Consider the following 15,954-nt stretch of genomic DNA (forward strand, 5'->3'; position numbering starts at 1 on the left):
TCCCCGTTTGTGGGTTCGAGCCCTGTGTTGGGCCCTGTGCTGACAGCTCAGAGCCTGGAGACTGCTTTGGATTCTGTGTCTCCCCCTTGCTCTGCCCCTCCCATGCTCATGTCCTGACTCTCTGTCTCTCAATAATAAATGTTAAAAAATTTTTTTAAAGCCAGAAACAATAAAAAAAAAAGGAGGAAAGGAGAAGGGGAGAAGGGAGGGAGAGGAAAGAGGAACACAGGAAGGGGGGCATGGGGGTGGGGAGAGAAAGAATGAGCTAGAAACAATCGCAAGGGGTAATAAATAAATTACTCGTATGTTAATGACATGCCGAAGTGTTCCATTTTTATGTGAAAGCAAATAACTATGAAGTATCACCAACATAAACACTGATTAAAGGAGATGAAATGTCTTGAGATGAAATGTCATAACATTACACAGTGTCAGTTTGCGGTGTTCTCAAAATGTTAATGACCTCCAGCTTCAGCTGCTTCCATTACCAGGGATCTCAGGGGAGAGAAACCTAAGCTGCAGGGCTCCCAGGAGGAGCCCAGAACCTAGTCCCATCTCCTCGCTGTTAATAGATAAAACTTCATTGAAAATGATCTGGTGACACTTGGCCATAATTCAGAAGGGACTACATTTTTTAAAAAAGAATTTTTCTTTTATCAGAAAGGACTTGAGTTTATCTTACCGTTTCAATAATGTTCCAGACCTGATTCAGTCAGTCTTCAATACTCTTTGGAATAAGTTTTCTATTCTTCTCACAGTGACATTTCCCCAGCACCGGGAGCACCTGCAGGAAATTTAGGAAGTGAGAGTTCATCATTTTACAAACGAATTCTGCACAAAAAAAAAAAAAAAAAAAAAAAAAAAAATGCGTGGGCCAGGCTGAATTTTAACTGTTTTACTAGGACTGATCCCAGAACCCTTCATGAAGTGTTAGAGTATAGTCTCAGTGCCCCTCATTTATTTTAATAAAAAATCATTAGTACCTTCGATGTCCACCATTTTTTTTGCCTCAGAGCCAAACAAAATAGGTTATCACCCGGTGGTCACTTTATGGATGAGTCATTCTCTCCCACCTATTCTACTGACCCGGTTTCTCTCACACAGCCAGGACACGTGCTTTCCATCTCCCTGGCGACACTTTGGAACATGGGAACCCCAGTATACATGTATCTGTTGCCTTTGCGCTTCTGCAGTGTTTAAGTACATACCAATGGTTATGGCTGGTGCAGTTTTGTCTACCTTTGTTCAATGAATGCTTACTGAGTTTTTATTAAACACAAGCCCCCTCAGTTCCCTCTCTCAAAAAATGTCTAATATCAGGAGAGACAGGAAGAACAATATGGGTCAGTATAAATAAGTGTCCTTCCCATGTCCAATTTGAGCGCTCAGTAAATAAGAGGAATAAGATAAGTCTTTCAGCTGGAGATATCAGAGAAGCTTCAGGAGAGTTACACAAAAGGGATTTTGTAAATTTTAACAGAATGGTGACTTTCTATCTGCCCTGAGTAGCCACTAGGTATATTTATATTTAACTTGATTTAGATTTATATTAAGTATACTGAAATAGGGGCCAGCATGGGTATCTCCATCAGGTAAGTGTCCGACTCTTGATTTTGGATCAGGTTGTGATCTCACAGTTCGTGAGATCGAGTCCCATGTTGAGCACCACACTGTCAGTGCAGAGCTTACTTGAGATTCTCTCTCTCCCTCTCTGCCTCCCCCCTTCCCTCTCAAAATAAAGAAGGAAATCTTTAGAAAGGGTATACTGAAATAAAATTTAAAATTCAATCACACTAGCCGCATTTTAAGTGTTCAATAACCACATGCGGCTAGTGGCAACCATATTGGACATTTCCAGCACTGCTGTAAGCTGAAGAAATGGTATAGTTACACATGAGAAACTCCAGGTATTGTATAGGTGGCTAGACATCAGGAAACACTCCACATTTGCTGCAACATAGGGTGGGGAAAAATAGTAGTGGAAGACAGGACTGGAAAAGGAGTTTGAAATCAAATTGGAGTGAGTCTTGAATATATTCATCTGAAATCAAAGCTTTTGTGAAGCAGAGAACTGAGATTTAGGGTTAATTTGGAAAGGTGTAAGACGATGAACTGAAAAAGCAACTAGACAAGGAGTCCTCAGCCATGGCTGCACATTAGAATGTGGAGGAAATTCCTTACCCAAAACCCAGGCCACATCCCAGATGAATTAAATCAGAATCACTGGGTGTGAGACCCATCAATGGCTTTTAAATCTCCCCAAATGATTTCAATAGGCAGGTGTTTAGGGACAGCCACTGGTACTACGTGCATGACGTCATTTCTCCCACTTGTGCCATTAATACCCTCTTTCCTCTGATGAACTTCCCCTTAGACTTTCTACCAAATGCTGTTAGAGTTGCCAATCACTATAAGCTGCTTCCCTGGTCACAAGATGTGGCCTAGGAACCAAACATTGGCAAATCACAATAGGCTAGTATTGCTGGCTGTGGTGATCGTCCCAGATTTAGACTACAATCCAAGTCAGGCAAATGAAAGCGTGTTCTGAGATTTGGCATACATATTCCTAGCGAGAAGGCTCTCTATTTAATGTAGGAGGCCACTAAACTGGGATGGCATTAGCTTAAAAATCTCTGTGAATGTGTTCCTCTCATTGCCACCAACCCAGCAGTGCAGGGTACAAAGCCATCCACACAAGAAGATCACAAAATTCGCAGGTACAAGCACAGTTGAAAGATTTGAGGGTGGGAGTGCCAGTAAAGGGAGACAAAGAAGATCTGGTGATATATCTTGGGTTCCTGGTGGAATCCCTGGGGCCAGTTCCCCCTCTGGATTTCCCAGTCATATGAATCAAGCAACGACCTACTACTCTGGTTTGTTTTCTTCCCGCTTAAACTTGAGATGGGTTTGAATCATCATGTTTAATGGTAAAAAATATAGAGATGTAGAATGTGGCTTTGCCAAACATACTTGACCATGTTAGAATACCTCTTAACAACTTATGGAACACTAACCTTTTTTTCCAAAGAGCTACAGAGGATAACTGAAGTGTGAGGGCCCTCTCTGAGTAGAATAACCATGGCAAACTCACTTGTAAACTAACAGCAAAATATTATAAGTGGACTTAAGCTAAGAGAACCAAAGAGCAAGAGGGAGAATGTGTGAGAGCGCTGTGGTACCTAAATGGTGGGTGGGTAGGGCGCCTCGGTGGTTTAATCAGCTAAGACTTGATTTCGGCTCAGGTCAAGGTCTCACGGTTCCTGAGTTCCAGCCGCATGTCAGGCTCCTTGCTAAGAGGTCAGAGAGCCTGCTTGGGATTCTCTTTCTTTCTCCCTCTCTCTCCGCTCCTCCCCTGCTCACTCTTTCACTCTCTCAAAACAAAGAAATAAACTTTATAAATAAATAAATAAATAAATAAATAAATAAATAAATAAATAAATAAATTAAAAGGTGGGTGGGAAAGGGAAGTGAGTCCTAAGGAGGATTCCAGGGCAAAGTAGTAAAAGGGGTTCTGTCATCTCCTATATCTGACCACAAGTCCTTGAGTTGTATATGAACACACACTCAATCCGTGTTGGCTGCACAGAAAATTGTTCCACTTTAGATAGCTCCTTTCTTAGTAACTCCATGGAACATATATATTAAAACAAACCCAGGGCCATTGCCAATTCAAAGGGGCCACCTCTCCACATGATGGGGCCCATCCATCCTTGGCGAGAGGATGTTAGCCTGTGACCAAACCAAAGTGTGTACCTAAGCGTGAAGGGCTCAAAGGACCAACTTTTAGTCAAAGATTGGGAGCACAGACAAAAATTTCCATAGCGTATGCACACTCGTGCCTAGTTCACTATACCCAAAGACTCCCTTTTGAGCCTGTTTAATTGACCAGGATTAGAGATCACAGCCAGTTCTCGAACTCTTTCCACCTAGAAGGCACAACCAATAACCTACACATCTCTTTTGCCCAGCCATCCCCAGGTATGGATTAATAGGGGCTTATTGTGTTCTGTGTTAATGAATCATGAGTGGAGGCCAGTGAAGCAGACAATGTATCAGAAGCAGGAAACATAATTGGTTGGATGAGCAAAGGAGACAGGCATTAGATCTGCTCACAGGAAGGGGAAATAAGGCTTTGATCAAAGAAGAAAATATCCGGTCATGTAGGCATCGTTTGAACTCTTGCAATCCTTCCACTGCTGGTATTTCCTATCATTTTTACTTGGGGACCCAACATTTACTTACACCACCTCAGGCATTTTATGTAACTTAGCTCAGGCAATTTTCAGATGCCAGTCTTCATAGGATGTGCTCTGTATTTTAAAGAAATTTTACACTTTATTTCCGTTGATAGCATTTGAAAATGTAGACTTCTGTGACATATGATGAAGAGAAATCTCTTCCCTGATGGGAGTTTGCTCAAGATGCCCCTTTAGAAGGCCTCTTCCCGTTCTAATAGTGAATGACTATATTTAAAAGATGTGTCAATGCAGAAAAAGTCTGAGAGATAAGATCTTGAAAGTCAAAAGCAGAGAATGGAGAGAATGTGAGAAATTTTGTTCTATCATTTCCATAATCAGGGGGAAAAAGCATTTTAGGCAAATCCCTTTGGATTTGCTAAATAAACAATATTTGTGGATAAGAAAATCACAAGACCGTTGGCATTTGAAGAATGCAGCCATCTCAGTATTCACTGTATCAGTCATACAATGACACTTGGTTTTCACCAAGCTTCACGGGGTCCAGATCACCTACAAAGATGAAGTGAAGGTTGTGTGTTCTGAACAGTAGTAACAGGCTACTTGATCATGAGAATCGCAAGCATTTTCCAAAATTGGACTGGTTTTGTCAGAGTCATAGGGATTTAGATACCCTCCTGGTGAAAAATATCTTCCCATTCCAGCAATTTGTTTATTAGGGGGAAAAAGTACTGTACCCTAAACTGTGGACTTCAAACCTTCTTCTTAAAGTCAATAGATGTCTATATGAAATTTAAAGATCCCACAGGTTGGTAGGAGAAAATAGAGTCCTTTGAGTTTGCTTTCTACATCCCCTCCAAATCCTAGAGATGCCAACGTGTAAATTTTACAAACCACTATCCCAAATTGTTTTCTTCATCGGCTGACAAGCAGGGCACCCCGAAGTTGTACAGCATAACAGACCAGTCTGAATGGCCTGAGCCAGCAATTAATTTGTTGGAACCAGGACGTTTTTGTATCTTGCCGAGTCTCCTATAAAAATGCAAATGTTCCTGGGAGGAGAAGCATCTTAAGCAATCATGAGGGATTATTTTATCAACTCCATTTGCAGCTTGGAAGCAGAGCTGACAGCAAAGCCTTGTAGGATTGGGCACAGATAACGGAGGTAAAGGAACTGAAACAGAGGTAACCAAGGAAAAACTTTACTTCCCGAGTACACTGAAGAGGCTAGCAATAGTTTTGAAATAAAGATTATTATACGGGGGCCTGGGTGGCTCAGTCGGTTCAGTGTCCAACTTTGGCTCAGGTCCTGATCTCACAGTTCGTGGGTTTGAGCCCCGCGTCGGGCTCTGTGCTGACAGCTCAGAGCCTGGAGCCTGCCTCAGATTCTGTGTCTCCCTCTCTCTCTACCCGTTTCCCCACTCACACTCTTTCTCTCTGAAAAATAAATAAACAACAACAACAAAATTATAAAATGGCTAACATTTGAATGCATCTTGAGTGCCAGATATTCTTCCAAGTCTCACTTTATGTATGAGCTCATATTGTGTATTCCTTTATTCCTTTATGTATTAACCACAGCCACATGGTTAAAGTACTATTTTTTTAGGGTTTGTTTATTTATTTATTTATTTATTTATTTATTTATTTATTTATTTAGAATGAACAAAGGAAGGGTAGAGAGAGAAGAAGAGAGAATCCCAAGCAGGCTGTGCCCTGTCAGTGTGGAGCCTGATGTGGGGCTTGAACCCACGAACCGTGAGACCATGACCTGGGCCAAAACCAAGAGCCACGCTTAACCAACTGAGCCATCCAAGCACTTCAAAAGTATGATTTTTATAAGGTTTTATACCCATATTACTGATAAGGAAACTGAGGCATAGAGGGGTTAAGGTCACACAACTAGTAAGGGGCACAGCCAAGATACAAATCTGTAAGGTTTGACTCTAGGGGTCTGTAATAACCTCCTGCAATGGTTCATCTTCCAGAGAAGAGGACAATTATTTCAGTTCTCCCCAGCACTTCCAAAGAGTAGCCTCTTTGACCTTTAACTTTCTAACCTCAATGATCTACTTGAGTTTGGTAGACGAGCCTAGAGGAAATAAAGATAAATTCCCAGTGAACTACGTGCTTATTCTTTTTAATCATAGTTGACATACAACATTATATTAGTTTCAGGTATACAACAGGATTTGACAACTATGTACATTATGCTCTGCTCACCACAACAAGTGTAATTACCTTCTGTTACCATAGACAATAATTACATTATTGACTATAGTCTCTCTGCTGTACTTCTCATTCTTGTGGTTTATTTATTTTATAACTAGAAGTTTGTACCTCTTAAACCTCTTCATCTATTTTGCCCATTTCCCACACCCCTCTCTTCTGGCAATGATCTCCATTTTGATGAGTCTGTTTCTGTGTTTTTCGTTGTTCTTTTGTTTTGTTTTTAGATTCCATGTATAAGTAAAATTGTATGGTATTTGTCTTTCCCTGTCTGACTTATTTCACTTAGCATATTGCCCTCTAGGTCCATCCATGTTGTCACAAATAGCAAGATTTCATTCTTTTCTTATGGCTGAGTAATAGTCCCGTGTGTTTGTGTGTGTGTGTGTGCATGTGTGTGCGTTCATGTATGTGTGTGCGTGTGTACACCCCAGGTCTTCTTTTTCTATCAATGGACACAGGTTGCTTCCATATTTGGCTTTTATAAATAAGGCCGCAACAAATATAGGGGTGCATGTACCCTCTCAAATTAGTGTTTTCATTTTCTTCGGGTAAATACCAAGTAGTGGAAATACTGGATCATATGGCATTTCTATTCCTAATTTTGTGAGGAAACTCTGTAGTGTTTCCCATAGTGGTTACACCAGCTTATATTTCTACCAACAGTGCATAAGGATTCCCTTTTCCCACATCCTTACCAACACTTACTTATTTTTTAATACTTGCTATTCTGACTCAAGTGAGATAATTTCTCATGAGGTTTTGATTTGTATTTATCTAATGATTAGTGATGTTGAGCACCTTTCATGTACCTGTTGGCCACTTTTTATGTCATCTTTGGAAAAAAATATCTATTCAGATCCTTTGCTCATTTTTTAATTGGGTTGGGTTTTCTTTTTGCTATACAGTCATGTGAATTTCTTTCTTTTATTTGTTTTCTTTTTTTTTTTTTTTTGGATATTAACCTCTTATTGGATATGTGGAATGCAAATATTTTCTCCCACTCCATAAGTTTTCTTTTCATTTTGTTGACAGTTGCCTTTGAGGAGCAGACGCTTTTTATTTTGATGCAGTCCCACTTGTATTTTTTGTTTGTTTGTTTGTTTGGGGGTGCGGCTGTGGGTTTTTTGGTTATTGTTGTTTTGTTTTTTGTTTTGCTTTTGTTGCCATTTTGGTGTCAAATTAAAAAAAATATATTGCCAAAACCAATGTCAAGCAGCACACCCTCTATGTTTTCTCTTAGGAGTTTTATGGTTTTAGGTCTTATGTTCAAGTATTTAATCCATGTTGAGTTGATTTTGTGAGAGACTTAAGGTAAGGGTTCAGTGTCATTCTTTTGCATGACTATCCAGTTTTCCCAGCAGCATTTATTGAGGAGACTATTCTTTCCCCATTGTTGGCCTTTTTGTTAAAAATCAATTGACTATATATGTATGGATTTATTTCTGGGTTCTGTATTCTGTTCCATCAATCTATATGTCTGTTTTTAGGCCAATATCACACCATTTTAATTACCATAGCTTCGTAGTAGAGTTTGGAATCAGGAAGCATGATGCTTCCAGTTTTGCTTTTTTTTCCCTCAAGATTGCTTTAGCTACTTTGGTTTTTGTGGTTCCATACATACTTTAGAGTTGTTGTTTTTTTCTATTTCTGTGATAAATGCCATTGGAACTTTGTTGGGATAGCACTGAATCTGTGGACTGCTTTGGGTAGTATGGACATTTTAACAATATAAGTTCTCCTGATTCATGAACATCTTTCCACTTATTTGTGGCCTCTTTAACTTATTTTATCAATGTCTTATTGTTTTCAGTGTACAGACAGATCTTTTACCTCCTTGGTTAAATTTAATTTTAAGTAACTTATTCTTTTTGATGCTAATTTAAATGATATTTTTTCTTAATTTCTCTTTCTCCTATTTTATTGGGTAAAGAGAAATGTAACTGATTTTTGTGTATTGTTTTTGTATCCTGTAACTGTACTGAAATGGTTTTTTAGTTCTAATATTTTTTTGGTGGAGAAAATACTCAATATTTTAAAGATAATTCTCCCCAACTAATATTGATGCAATGCAATCCGATAAAACTCTCATCAAGCTTTCTTTTTCTTCTTTTGTTTTTTTCAGAAATTGGCATTTTGACTATAAAATTCGTGTAGACCAGCCAAAACAATATGGGAAACAAATAAAATAGTTGGAGAACATATTCCATTGATTTAAAGATTAACTGTACTATCTTAGTAATCAAAACAGCATGATGTGGCATAAAAAATAGACATGCAGGTCAATGGAACCAAATAGAGATTTTAGAAATAAACTCACATTTATGTAGTCAATTGATTTCAACAAGGTGTCAAGGTAATTCGGTTGGGAAACAATAATCTTTTCAACAAATGGTGCTTGAACAATTGGACATCTAAGGTTAAAACAAAATAAATCTAGTCCACCTTTATCTCACACCTTATAAAAACTCTAACTACAAATGCATTATAGACCTACAAATGTAGAACTAATACTACAAAACTTCTGGGAGGAAACATAGAAGAAAATCTTTGTGACCTTGAATTAGGCCAAATTTCTTAAGTAAGACACAAAAAGCACAAAAAAATTGATAAATCAAATTTCATAAGAATGAAAGCATTTGCTCTTCAAAAGATTTTTAAGAAAATTAAAAGGTAATCCACAGGGTAGAACATAGATCTATTAAACGACTTGTATTCAGAATATATAAAAAATCCTCACAACCTAATAATAATCCATTTCTCAAATGAGTAATAGATTTGGATACAAAGCTCAACAAAGAAGATACACAGAAGGCAAATAAGCACAAGAAATGATCTTCAACGTGATTAACCATTACCACATGCAGACTGAAACCACAATGAGGTACGATACTCTCACTAAAATGGCTAAAATTACCAGGTGTTTGTGGCGCCTGGGTGGCTCAGTTGGTTAAGCGTCCAACTTCAGCTCAGGTCATGATCTCACAGCTCGTGGGTTCGAGTCCCATGTCGGACTCTGTGCTGACAGCTCAGAGCCTGGAGCCTGCTTCAGATTCTGTGTCTCCCCCTCTCTCTGCCCCTCCCCCACTCATGCTCTGTCTCTGTCTCTCTCAAAAACAAATAAACATTCAAAAAAGTTTTAAATTAACAGGTGTTTGAAAGAAGGTAAACAACTGGAATCCCCATACATTGCATATGGAATACACTTTAGAAGACAATCTGGCTCCCCTCTTAACCTACCGAGCCACCCAGGAGCCCCCTGGCTCCCCTCTTAAAAAGACAAATATACACTGACTCTATGACCAAGCAATTTCTCCTTAATACATTTACTTAGAGAGAAGAAAGCATATTTCCACACAAAAATGTGTATGCAAATGTTCATAGTAGCTTCCTTCAAAGTAGTCCAAATGGAAAGAATCCAAATACCTATCAACTGGAGCATATATAAGCGTGATTTTTTTTTCCTACAGTAGAGTACTACTTAGCAATAAAAAAGGAATATGCAACAATTGGATGAGTCAAAACTAATGCATTAAGTAAAGCAAAGACTATGCACTCTATGAATTCATTTTTTATTAAATTCCAGAAAAAAGAAAATCACTCGTTGCCTGGGCCCAGAAGATTAGAGAAGGGAGTTGATTGCAAAAACACAGCTGGAAATTTTGGTGCGATAGAAATATCCTCCATAATAATGTTGGTGAGTTGTGCTACTGTGAAAAATTCTCAAAATTTATCATAATGCCCACAAACTTGGTGAAGTTTATTGTAATGAATCAATAAAGCTGATCCAAAAATATAAGGAAAGATCTCTTTATCAAGGAGTTAACCTCTTTCAAGCAATAGAAAATAAGAGAGAAAATTAAATGTTTTTAATGAAAACAAAAGATGCTTATCAAAAATATTTTGTCTTGTATAATGGTATGTGTATTAGCAAGGGCTTCAGAGAAACAGAACCGATAGAATCTGTACATTTATATATGGGGAGAGAGAGATTCATTTTGAGGAATTATCTCATGGGATTGTGGGGGCTAACAAGTTCAAAGTGCACACACAGGGCAGGCCAGCAGGCTGGAGGCCCAAGAATTGCAGTTCAAATCTGAAGCAGTCTGCTGGAAGTTCTCCCTCTTCTTCCAGAGAAGTTCGTCTTCAACTGATCGGATGACACCCACTCACATTATGGAGGGTAATATACTTTACTCCGAGTCTACTGATCTGAATGTTAAGCTCATCTAAGCAACACTTTTACAGAAACATCTAGAAGAATGGGTAGCCAAATATCTGAGTACCACGGCCTAGCCAGGTTGACACACCCCAGTATGCAATTTACAAAGTTCCCCCATATATGTTATCTCATTTGTTCGTCAGACAGGACAAATAGAAGTTACAATTTCTACCATATATGGAGCAAGAAACTGAAAAATTCGAGAAGGTAAATGGCTCTCAATTTCTCCTGGCTGGAGAAAGGGGAACTCAGGAACTCAGGGCAATCATCCTGTCTCCCAACTGCATGCTCTTTTGTCCTTAGTGCAGTAGAAAGAAATAGTAAAAGGGATTAAATATATCCTTTGTTCCTTATAAATTTTTCCCTGGCATTTCTCCAAGCCCAAGACATTTAAGGGTTATATAATTTTTCATGTTCACTTTTAGAGTTAGGTAAAATCGATAATATATTTTATAAAGACTTACTTCACTTTTATCCCCTGACAAGATGAAGTTAACAAACCAGCAAACCACTGATTAAATAGAGGCAGAAAGAAAATAACCCCTGAAAATGAAATTCCTACTTGCTTTCTCCTGCTATTTGTTTCAAACACAGTATTATCAAAGGGGTGGGAGGAAGTCAGGGACTCCACAAAAACCTGCCAACAGATGTAGGAAAGGAAAATATAAGACAAAGGAAAAACTTTACAAAGGGATAAACTCTGGGTCTTCCAAACTAATTTATTTAATTGGCATTTTCCCTCACCAGTTAACAAATAACATAAGACTTACTTAATAACTTTATCATTTTCTACATTTTCAATGTAAAGGGTCAAAGTAAATTTCTCCCCCTTCATTCATTTCTACATAATTTTAAATTCATGTTGGAGCTGCATAGAAAGAGTCCTTTATTCAAGCACCATTAGCATTTGCGTTTATGGGGAAAGATGGGAGAAATTCCTTAGGTGTTACCTTTCCCTCCCACTAGCCAGCTGGCTGACCTTGGACAGAGCAAGCTCAGCACTTTGGGTCTCCATCTGTAAAGTTAGTTTACTATTGACTTCACATAAGTGTTGGGGGAAAGATGCATTAATAAGCACCTAAGCAACTGGAAAACTGGCATCAAAACATTGCTACCCAATCCAAGGCTCCTCAGCAAGGCTTTCCCATGGCTACAGCCCCCGTGCCCTTCATCAGCTCGATCCTGATCGCTGTTTGCCTATCAGGCCGGTCTTTCTATGCCCACTTCAACAAGGGCTCCCAGACAAACAAGAGACGCAAGGGACCAGCTGCCTTTCCACTCCTTCAGCAAAGCCTCATAAGGGATGATGACGTCTAAGAAACCTCAGAAAGCAATAGCAAAATTGCTCACACGTAGACAAAGATTTCTGCTTCCTGACATACACACAAAATAGGGATTGTTTTAAGGACCTGCAGAAGAATCCATTCTACAGTAGAATATTGACAGCCCACTGGAAACGAGCACGAAGTGAAACGTTAACAATAACAACGATAATAACCAGTTACCTGTTATAGTGAATGCTCGTTCAAGGCCAGGAATGAACATCGCTATTTAATTCTTACACAGACGTGGCAAGGTAGTTTCGATCATTCCTACTTTACAGATAAAAAATGGATTGGATCTAAAGAAGTTAGGGAATTTGCTGACAGCTAACAGAGTCAGGATTTGATCGCATGGGAAAGAGGAAGACCTTGTAAATGCATGCATCACTTAGCACCTAAGGGCAAATGGAACTTCTCAAAAAGGAGAATAATGAGAACAGGTTGTACGGGAAGAGGATGCGAGAGGTAGGGGAGCCTGACACCAACCTTTTCTTCCTGAAGCCCTGAGCCCACGTGAAGGCATTAAGAGGAGAAGATTGAGGGGACGTGAAGTGGGGGTGGCGGTTTGGGGGGCACGTGCTCTGAGATGTAAGGGCACATACTCTTCCCTCGGGGCACCCCAGCGCTCCCCAAAAGACTCATATTTGACAAACAGCTTTTATTTTCTGCCATATTTTCCATCATCTACAATTCTTAGTAATATTATTAATAGGCACATCTTTTATGCAATGCTTTCTTTTGGAAATTGATTGGAAGCAGGCAGGTGGATGAGGCAGCAGGGGAAAACGCTAAGAAGAAAAGGTGGTGAGTGGGTGGATGGGGGTCACTGGAGAGAAAAAGAAATCAGAAATATATTCATACTTGTTGGGAAAAAGTGACTAAGTAAAATAAGTGTGATCATTTGAGGCAGCCAGTCAGTCTGACCTTTATAAAAAGAGCAGGATGATTCTACTTTTCTCCCACTCCAAGTCATTTTAAAGCAATCCATAAGGGCTCACTTCTACCAGAGAGTTGTGAGATGCTGTGGGAGAGTCGTTATCTACAAAAAAAAGAGTTCCAGAGGGTCAGCATACACTTTTGTTAAAGGATAGGGGTGCTGGACCCCAAAGAAAACCCAGGAGGTTACTCTTGCTTGACTCATCATGAATACAGCATGTAGACGAGCTGGATGAAAATATCTTAAGGGAACACTTGATAGGAACAAAATGGTAAGCTGCTGCATCTTTTTCAATCATCTCAACATTTTATTTCCTGCCATACTCCAGGGCCGGGCAGTAGAGAGATGCCATAGTGGGCTAGGCGGGGCAGGGGCCCCGAGTTAACCCCTTAGGAATGATCCAGACTGAGTGAACAAAGGGCAGGCAATCTCATTTCTTCACTGAGTAAGAAGACTGTTTCCGGAAGCATAAGAAAAGATGAGCATTTATGAGGGGAAAAAAAGGAAAATGGAAACTCATGCGTATTCATCTAAAAAGGTTTTCAAGTCTGATGACAGGATTTTGTGATCTTCACTGCGCGCAAAGGCTTAAGAGGTGACGAAGCTCATTAATGCAGAAAGTCAAGGCTTCCCTAAAGGACCTTTATTAGTTTCCTAGGGCTGTTGTAACAAAGAACCACGAACGGAGTGGCTTAGAACAACAGAAATCTATTGTCTCACAATTCTGGAGGCCAGAAGTCTGAATCAAGGTGTTTGGCAGGGCCATGGTCCCTCTGAAGCTATAGGGAAGAATCCTTCCTTGCTTCCTCCTAAATGATGGAGAAAGCCATCAATCCTTAGAATTCCTTGCCTTGTAGCTGCCTCATTCCAGTCTCTGCCTCTGTTATCACATGGTACTCTCCCTGTGTGTCTATGGCATCACGTGTCACTTCCCTCTTCTTACAAGGACGATAGTCATATTGGATCAGGGGCCACCCTAATGACCTCATCTTAATTTGGGTACATCTGCAAAGAGCTTATTTCCAGTTAAGGGCACAATTCATAGATATTACAGATTAAGACTTCAGCATATCTTTTTGGGGACTCTCAACTGCTCATGTTCACACCTCTCGTTCACTCTCCAAGGAGAAAACTTCTGTGCTCTGTCTGCAGCTCCACACAGCAGGGGTTACAGAGTGGGAGGTAAGTAGAGGTATTCAGGATGGCAAGGCCGGACAAAAGTCCAATAAGAGAGAGCAAAAGTCAGGCAGGTAAGAAGCAAAAGACGAGACCAAGAAGTATTATCAATTTAATGTTACTGAATAAAAAAAAGAAAGAGGAGTAAGCAGCAATGTCAAATTCCCAGTAAGGTTTAATGACATAAGGTCTGAACAACAGCAGAATGATGACTTTTCCTCGCGTTCAGTGCTGAAGATTATAGCTGTAACACAAGTTTTAGAACATGTTCTATCAAGGCTGAAGTTTTTCCAATAAAATAAAGCCATGCATATATTCCTGAAAGGCACTCTACAAATTTTAAACTACATTATATTTCAGAATCATTGGGTCAGGAAAGAAAAATTACATAAGTAAAGACACGAAATGGTAAGATATTTGAAACTCTTTTTTCAAAGATACGTATTAACTAAAATTAGCCTAATACACGTTGTTTCTACTTCCACTCCAAACACATGTTGAAATACTTGGTAAATATAACACTTTTAAGACACAAAACTGGGAGCTCCTGGGTGGCTCAGTCAGTTAAGCGTCTGACCCTAGCACAGGTTATGATCTCACATTTAGTGAGTTCGAGCCCTGCATTGGCTCTCTGCTGTCAGCACAGACAGCTGTCTCCCCCTCTCTCTCTACCCTTTCCTGGATCATACTCTCTCTCTCTCTCTCTCTCTCTCTCTCTCTCTCTCAAGACTAATATATACAAATAACATAAAATACAAAACTAGTCTTAAAGGAAATAAAAAAATATACTAGGTTCACAAATGAAAGAATAAATGTATGAGTAATGCCTCTACCTCTGGAAAAAAAAGAACCCATCAGATTGCCACATAAACCTCGGTAGCAAAAGGCTAGGCTTTTAACACTTATCCAGGAACATGAGGCCAGGAACTTAAAATAGCCATGTCTTCCATGAAAAGGGAACTAGAAGTGGCAAAGAAATCCGTAGTGTGTTAAAAATATTGGGTAGGGAAAAGTTAAATTTCCCAAGAGAAATTAAAATTGTATATCTAATTAGGTGTGAGATCTTAATGTGTACCAGCCAACTGGCACAAGACACTCAATTTGGGAAATGAGTTTTAAAAAACTGATTCTAAATCAGTGGAACATAGTATTTCTCACAGAAGCAAACACACAAGCAACAAAAGGACACTACTTTATAAAGAACCCCGATCACAATGACTCCCACAGGTAAATAATTGTGCAGGTGAACTAATCCTAAGAAATTATAAACCATACAAGAAAAAGGAACACTATGAGAAAGTCAGCAAATACAAGAGGACAATTAGCATGCTAATTAAAACTTTAAAACCGTATAAAAAAGACTCCAAAATAAGTGTATTTAAGATATTAAAAAATAAGAATGTGAAATAAAGCACTAATAATATTAATAACGCTGTTTCAAAAAACTGATTAGAAAAGATTTAAACATATTTCTAGAAATAAAAAATATATATCACTAACAACTAAAATGCAAGGAATGGGTAAAATCGTGCATAAAATAGCCAGAGAAGACAAGCAAACTGTGAAATACTTTGGAAAAAAATTACCCAGAGCTACAAACAATAGAAAATATAAATACAAATTAAAACATGAAGAAAAAATTTATAAAATCTTTTTTAACGTTTATTTATTTTTGAGACAGAGAGAGACAGAGCATGAATGGGGGAGGGGCAGAGAGAGAGGGAGACACAGAATCAGAAGCAGGCTCCAGGCTCCGAGCCATCAGCCCAGAGCCCGACGCAGGGCTCGAACTCACAGACCGCGAGATCGTGACCTGAGTTGAAATCGGACACTTAACCGAGCCACCCAGGTGCCCCTAAACATGAAGAAAAA

The sequence above is a fragment of the Lynx canadensis genome, chromosome B2 (genome assembly GCF_007474595.2).
Source record: "Lynx canadensis isolate LIC74 chromosome B2, mLynCan4.pri.v2, whole genome shotgun sequence".
NCBI classification, from domain to species: Eukaryota; Metazoa; Chordata; class Mammalia; order Carnivora; family Felidae; genus Lynx; species Lynx canadensis.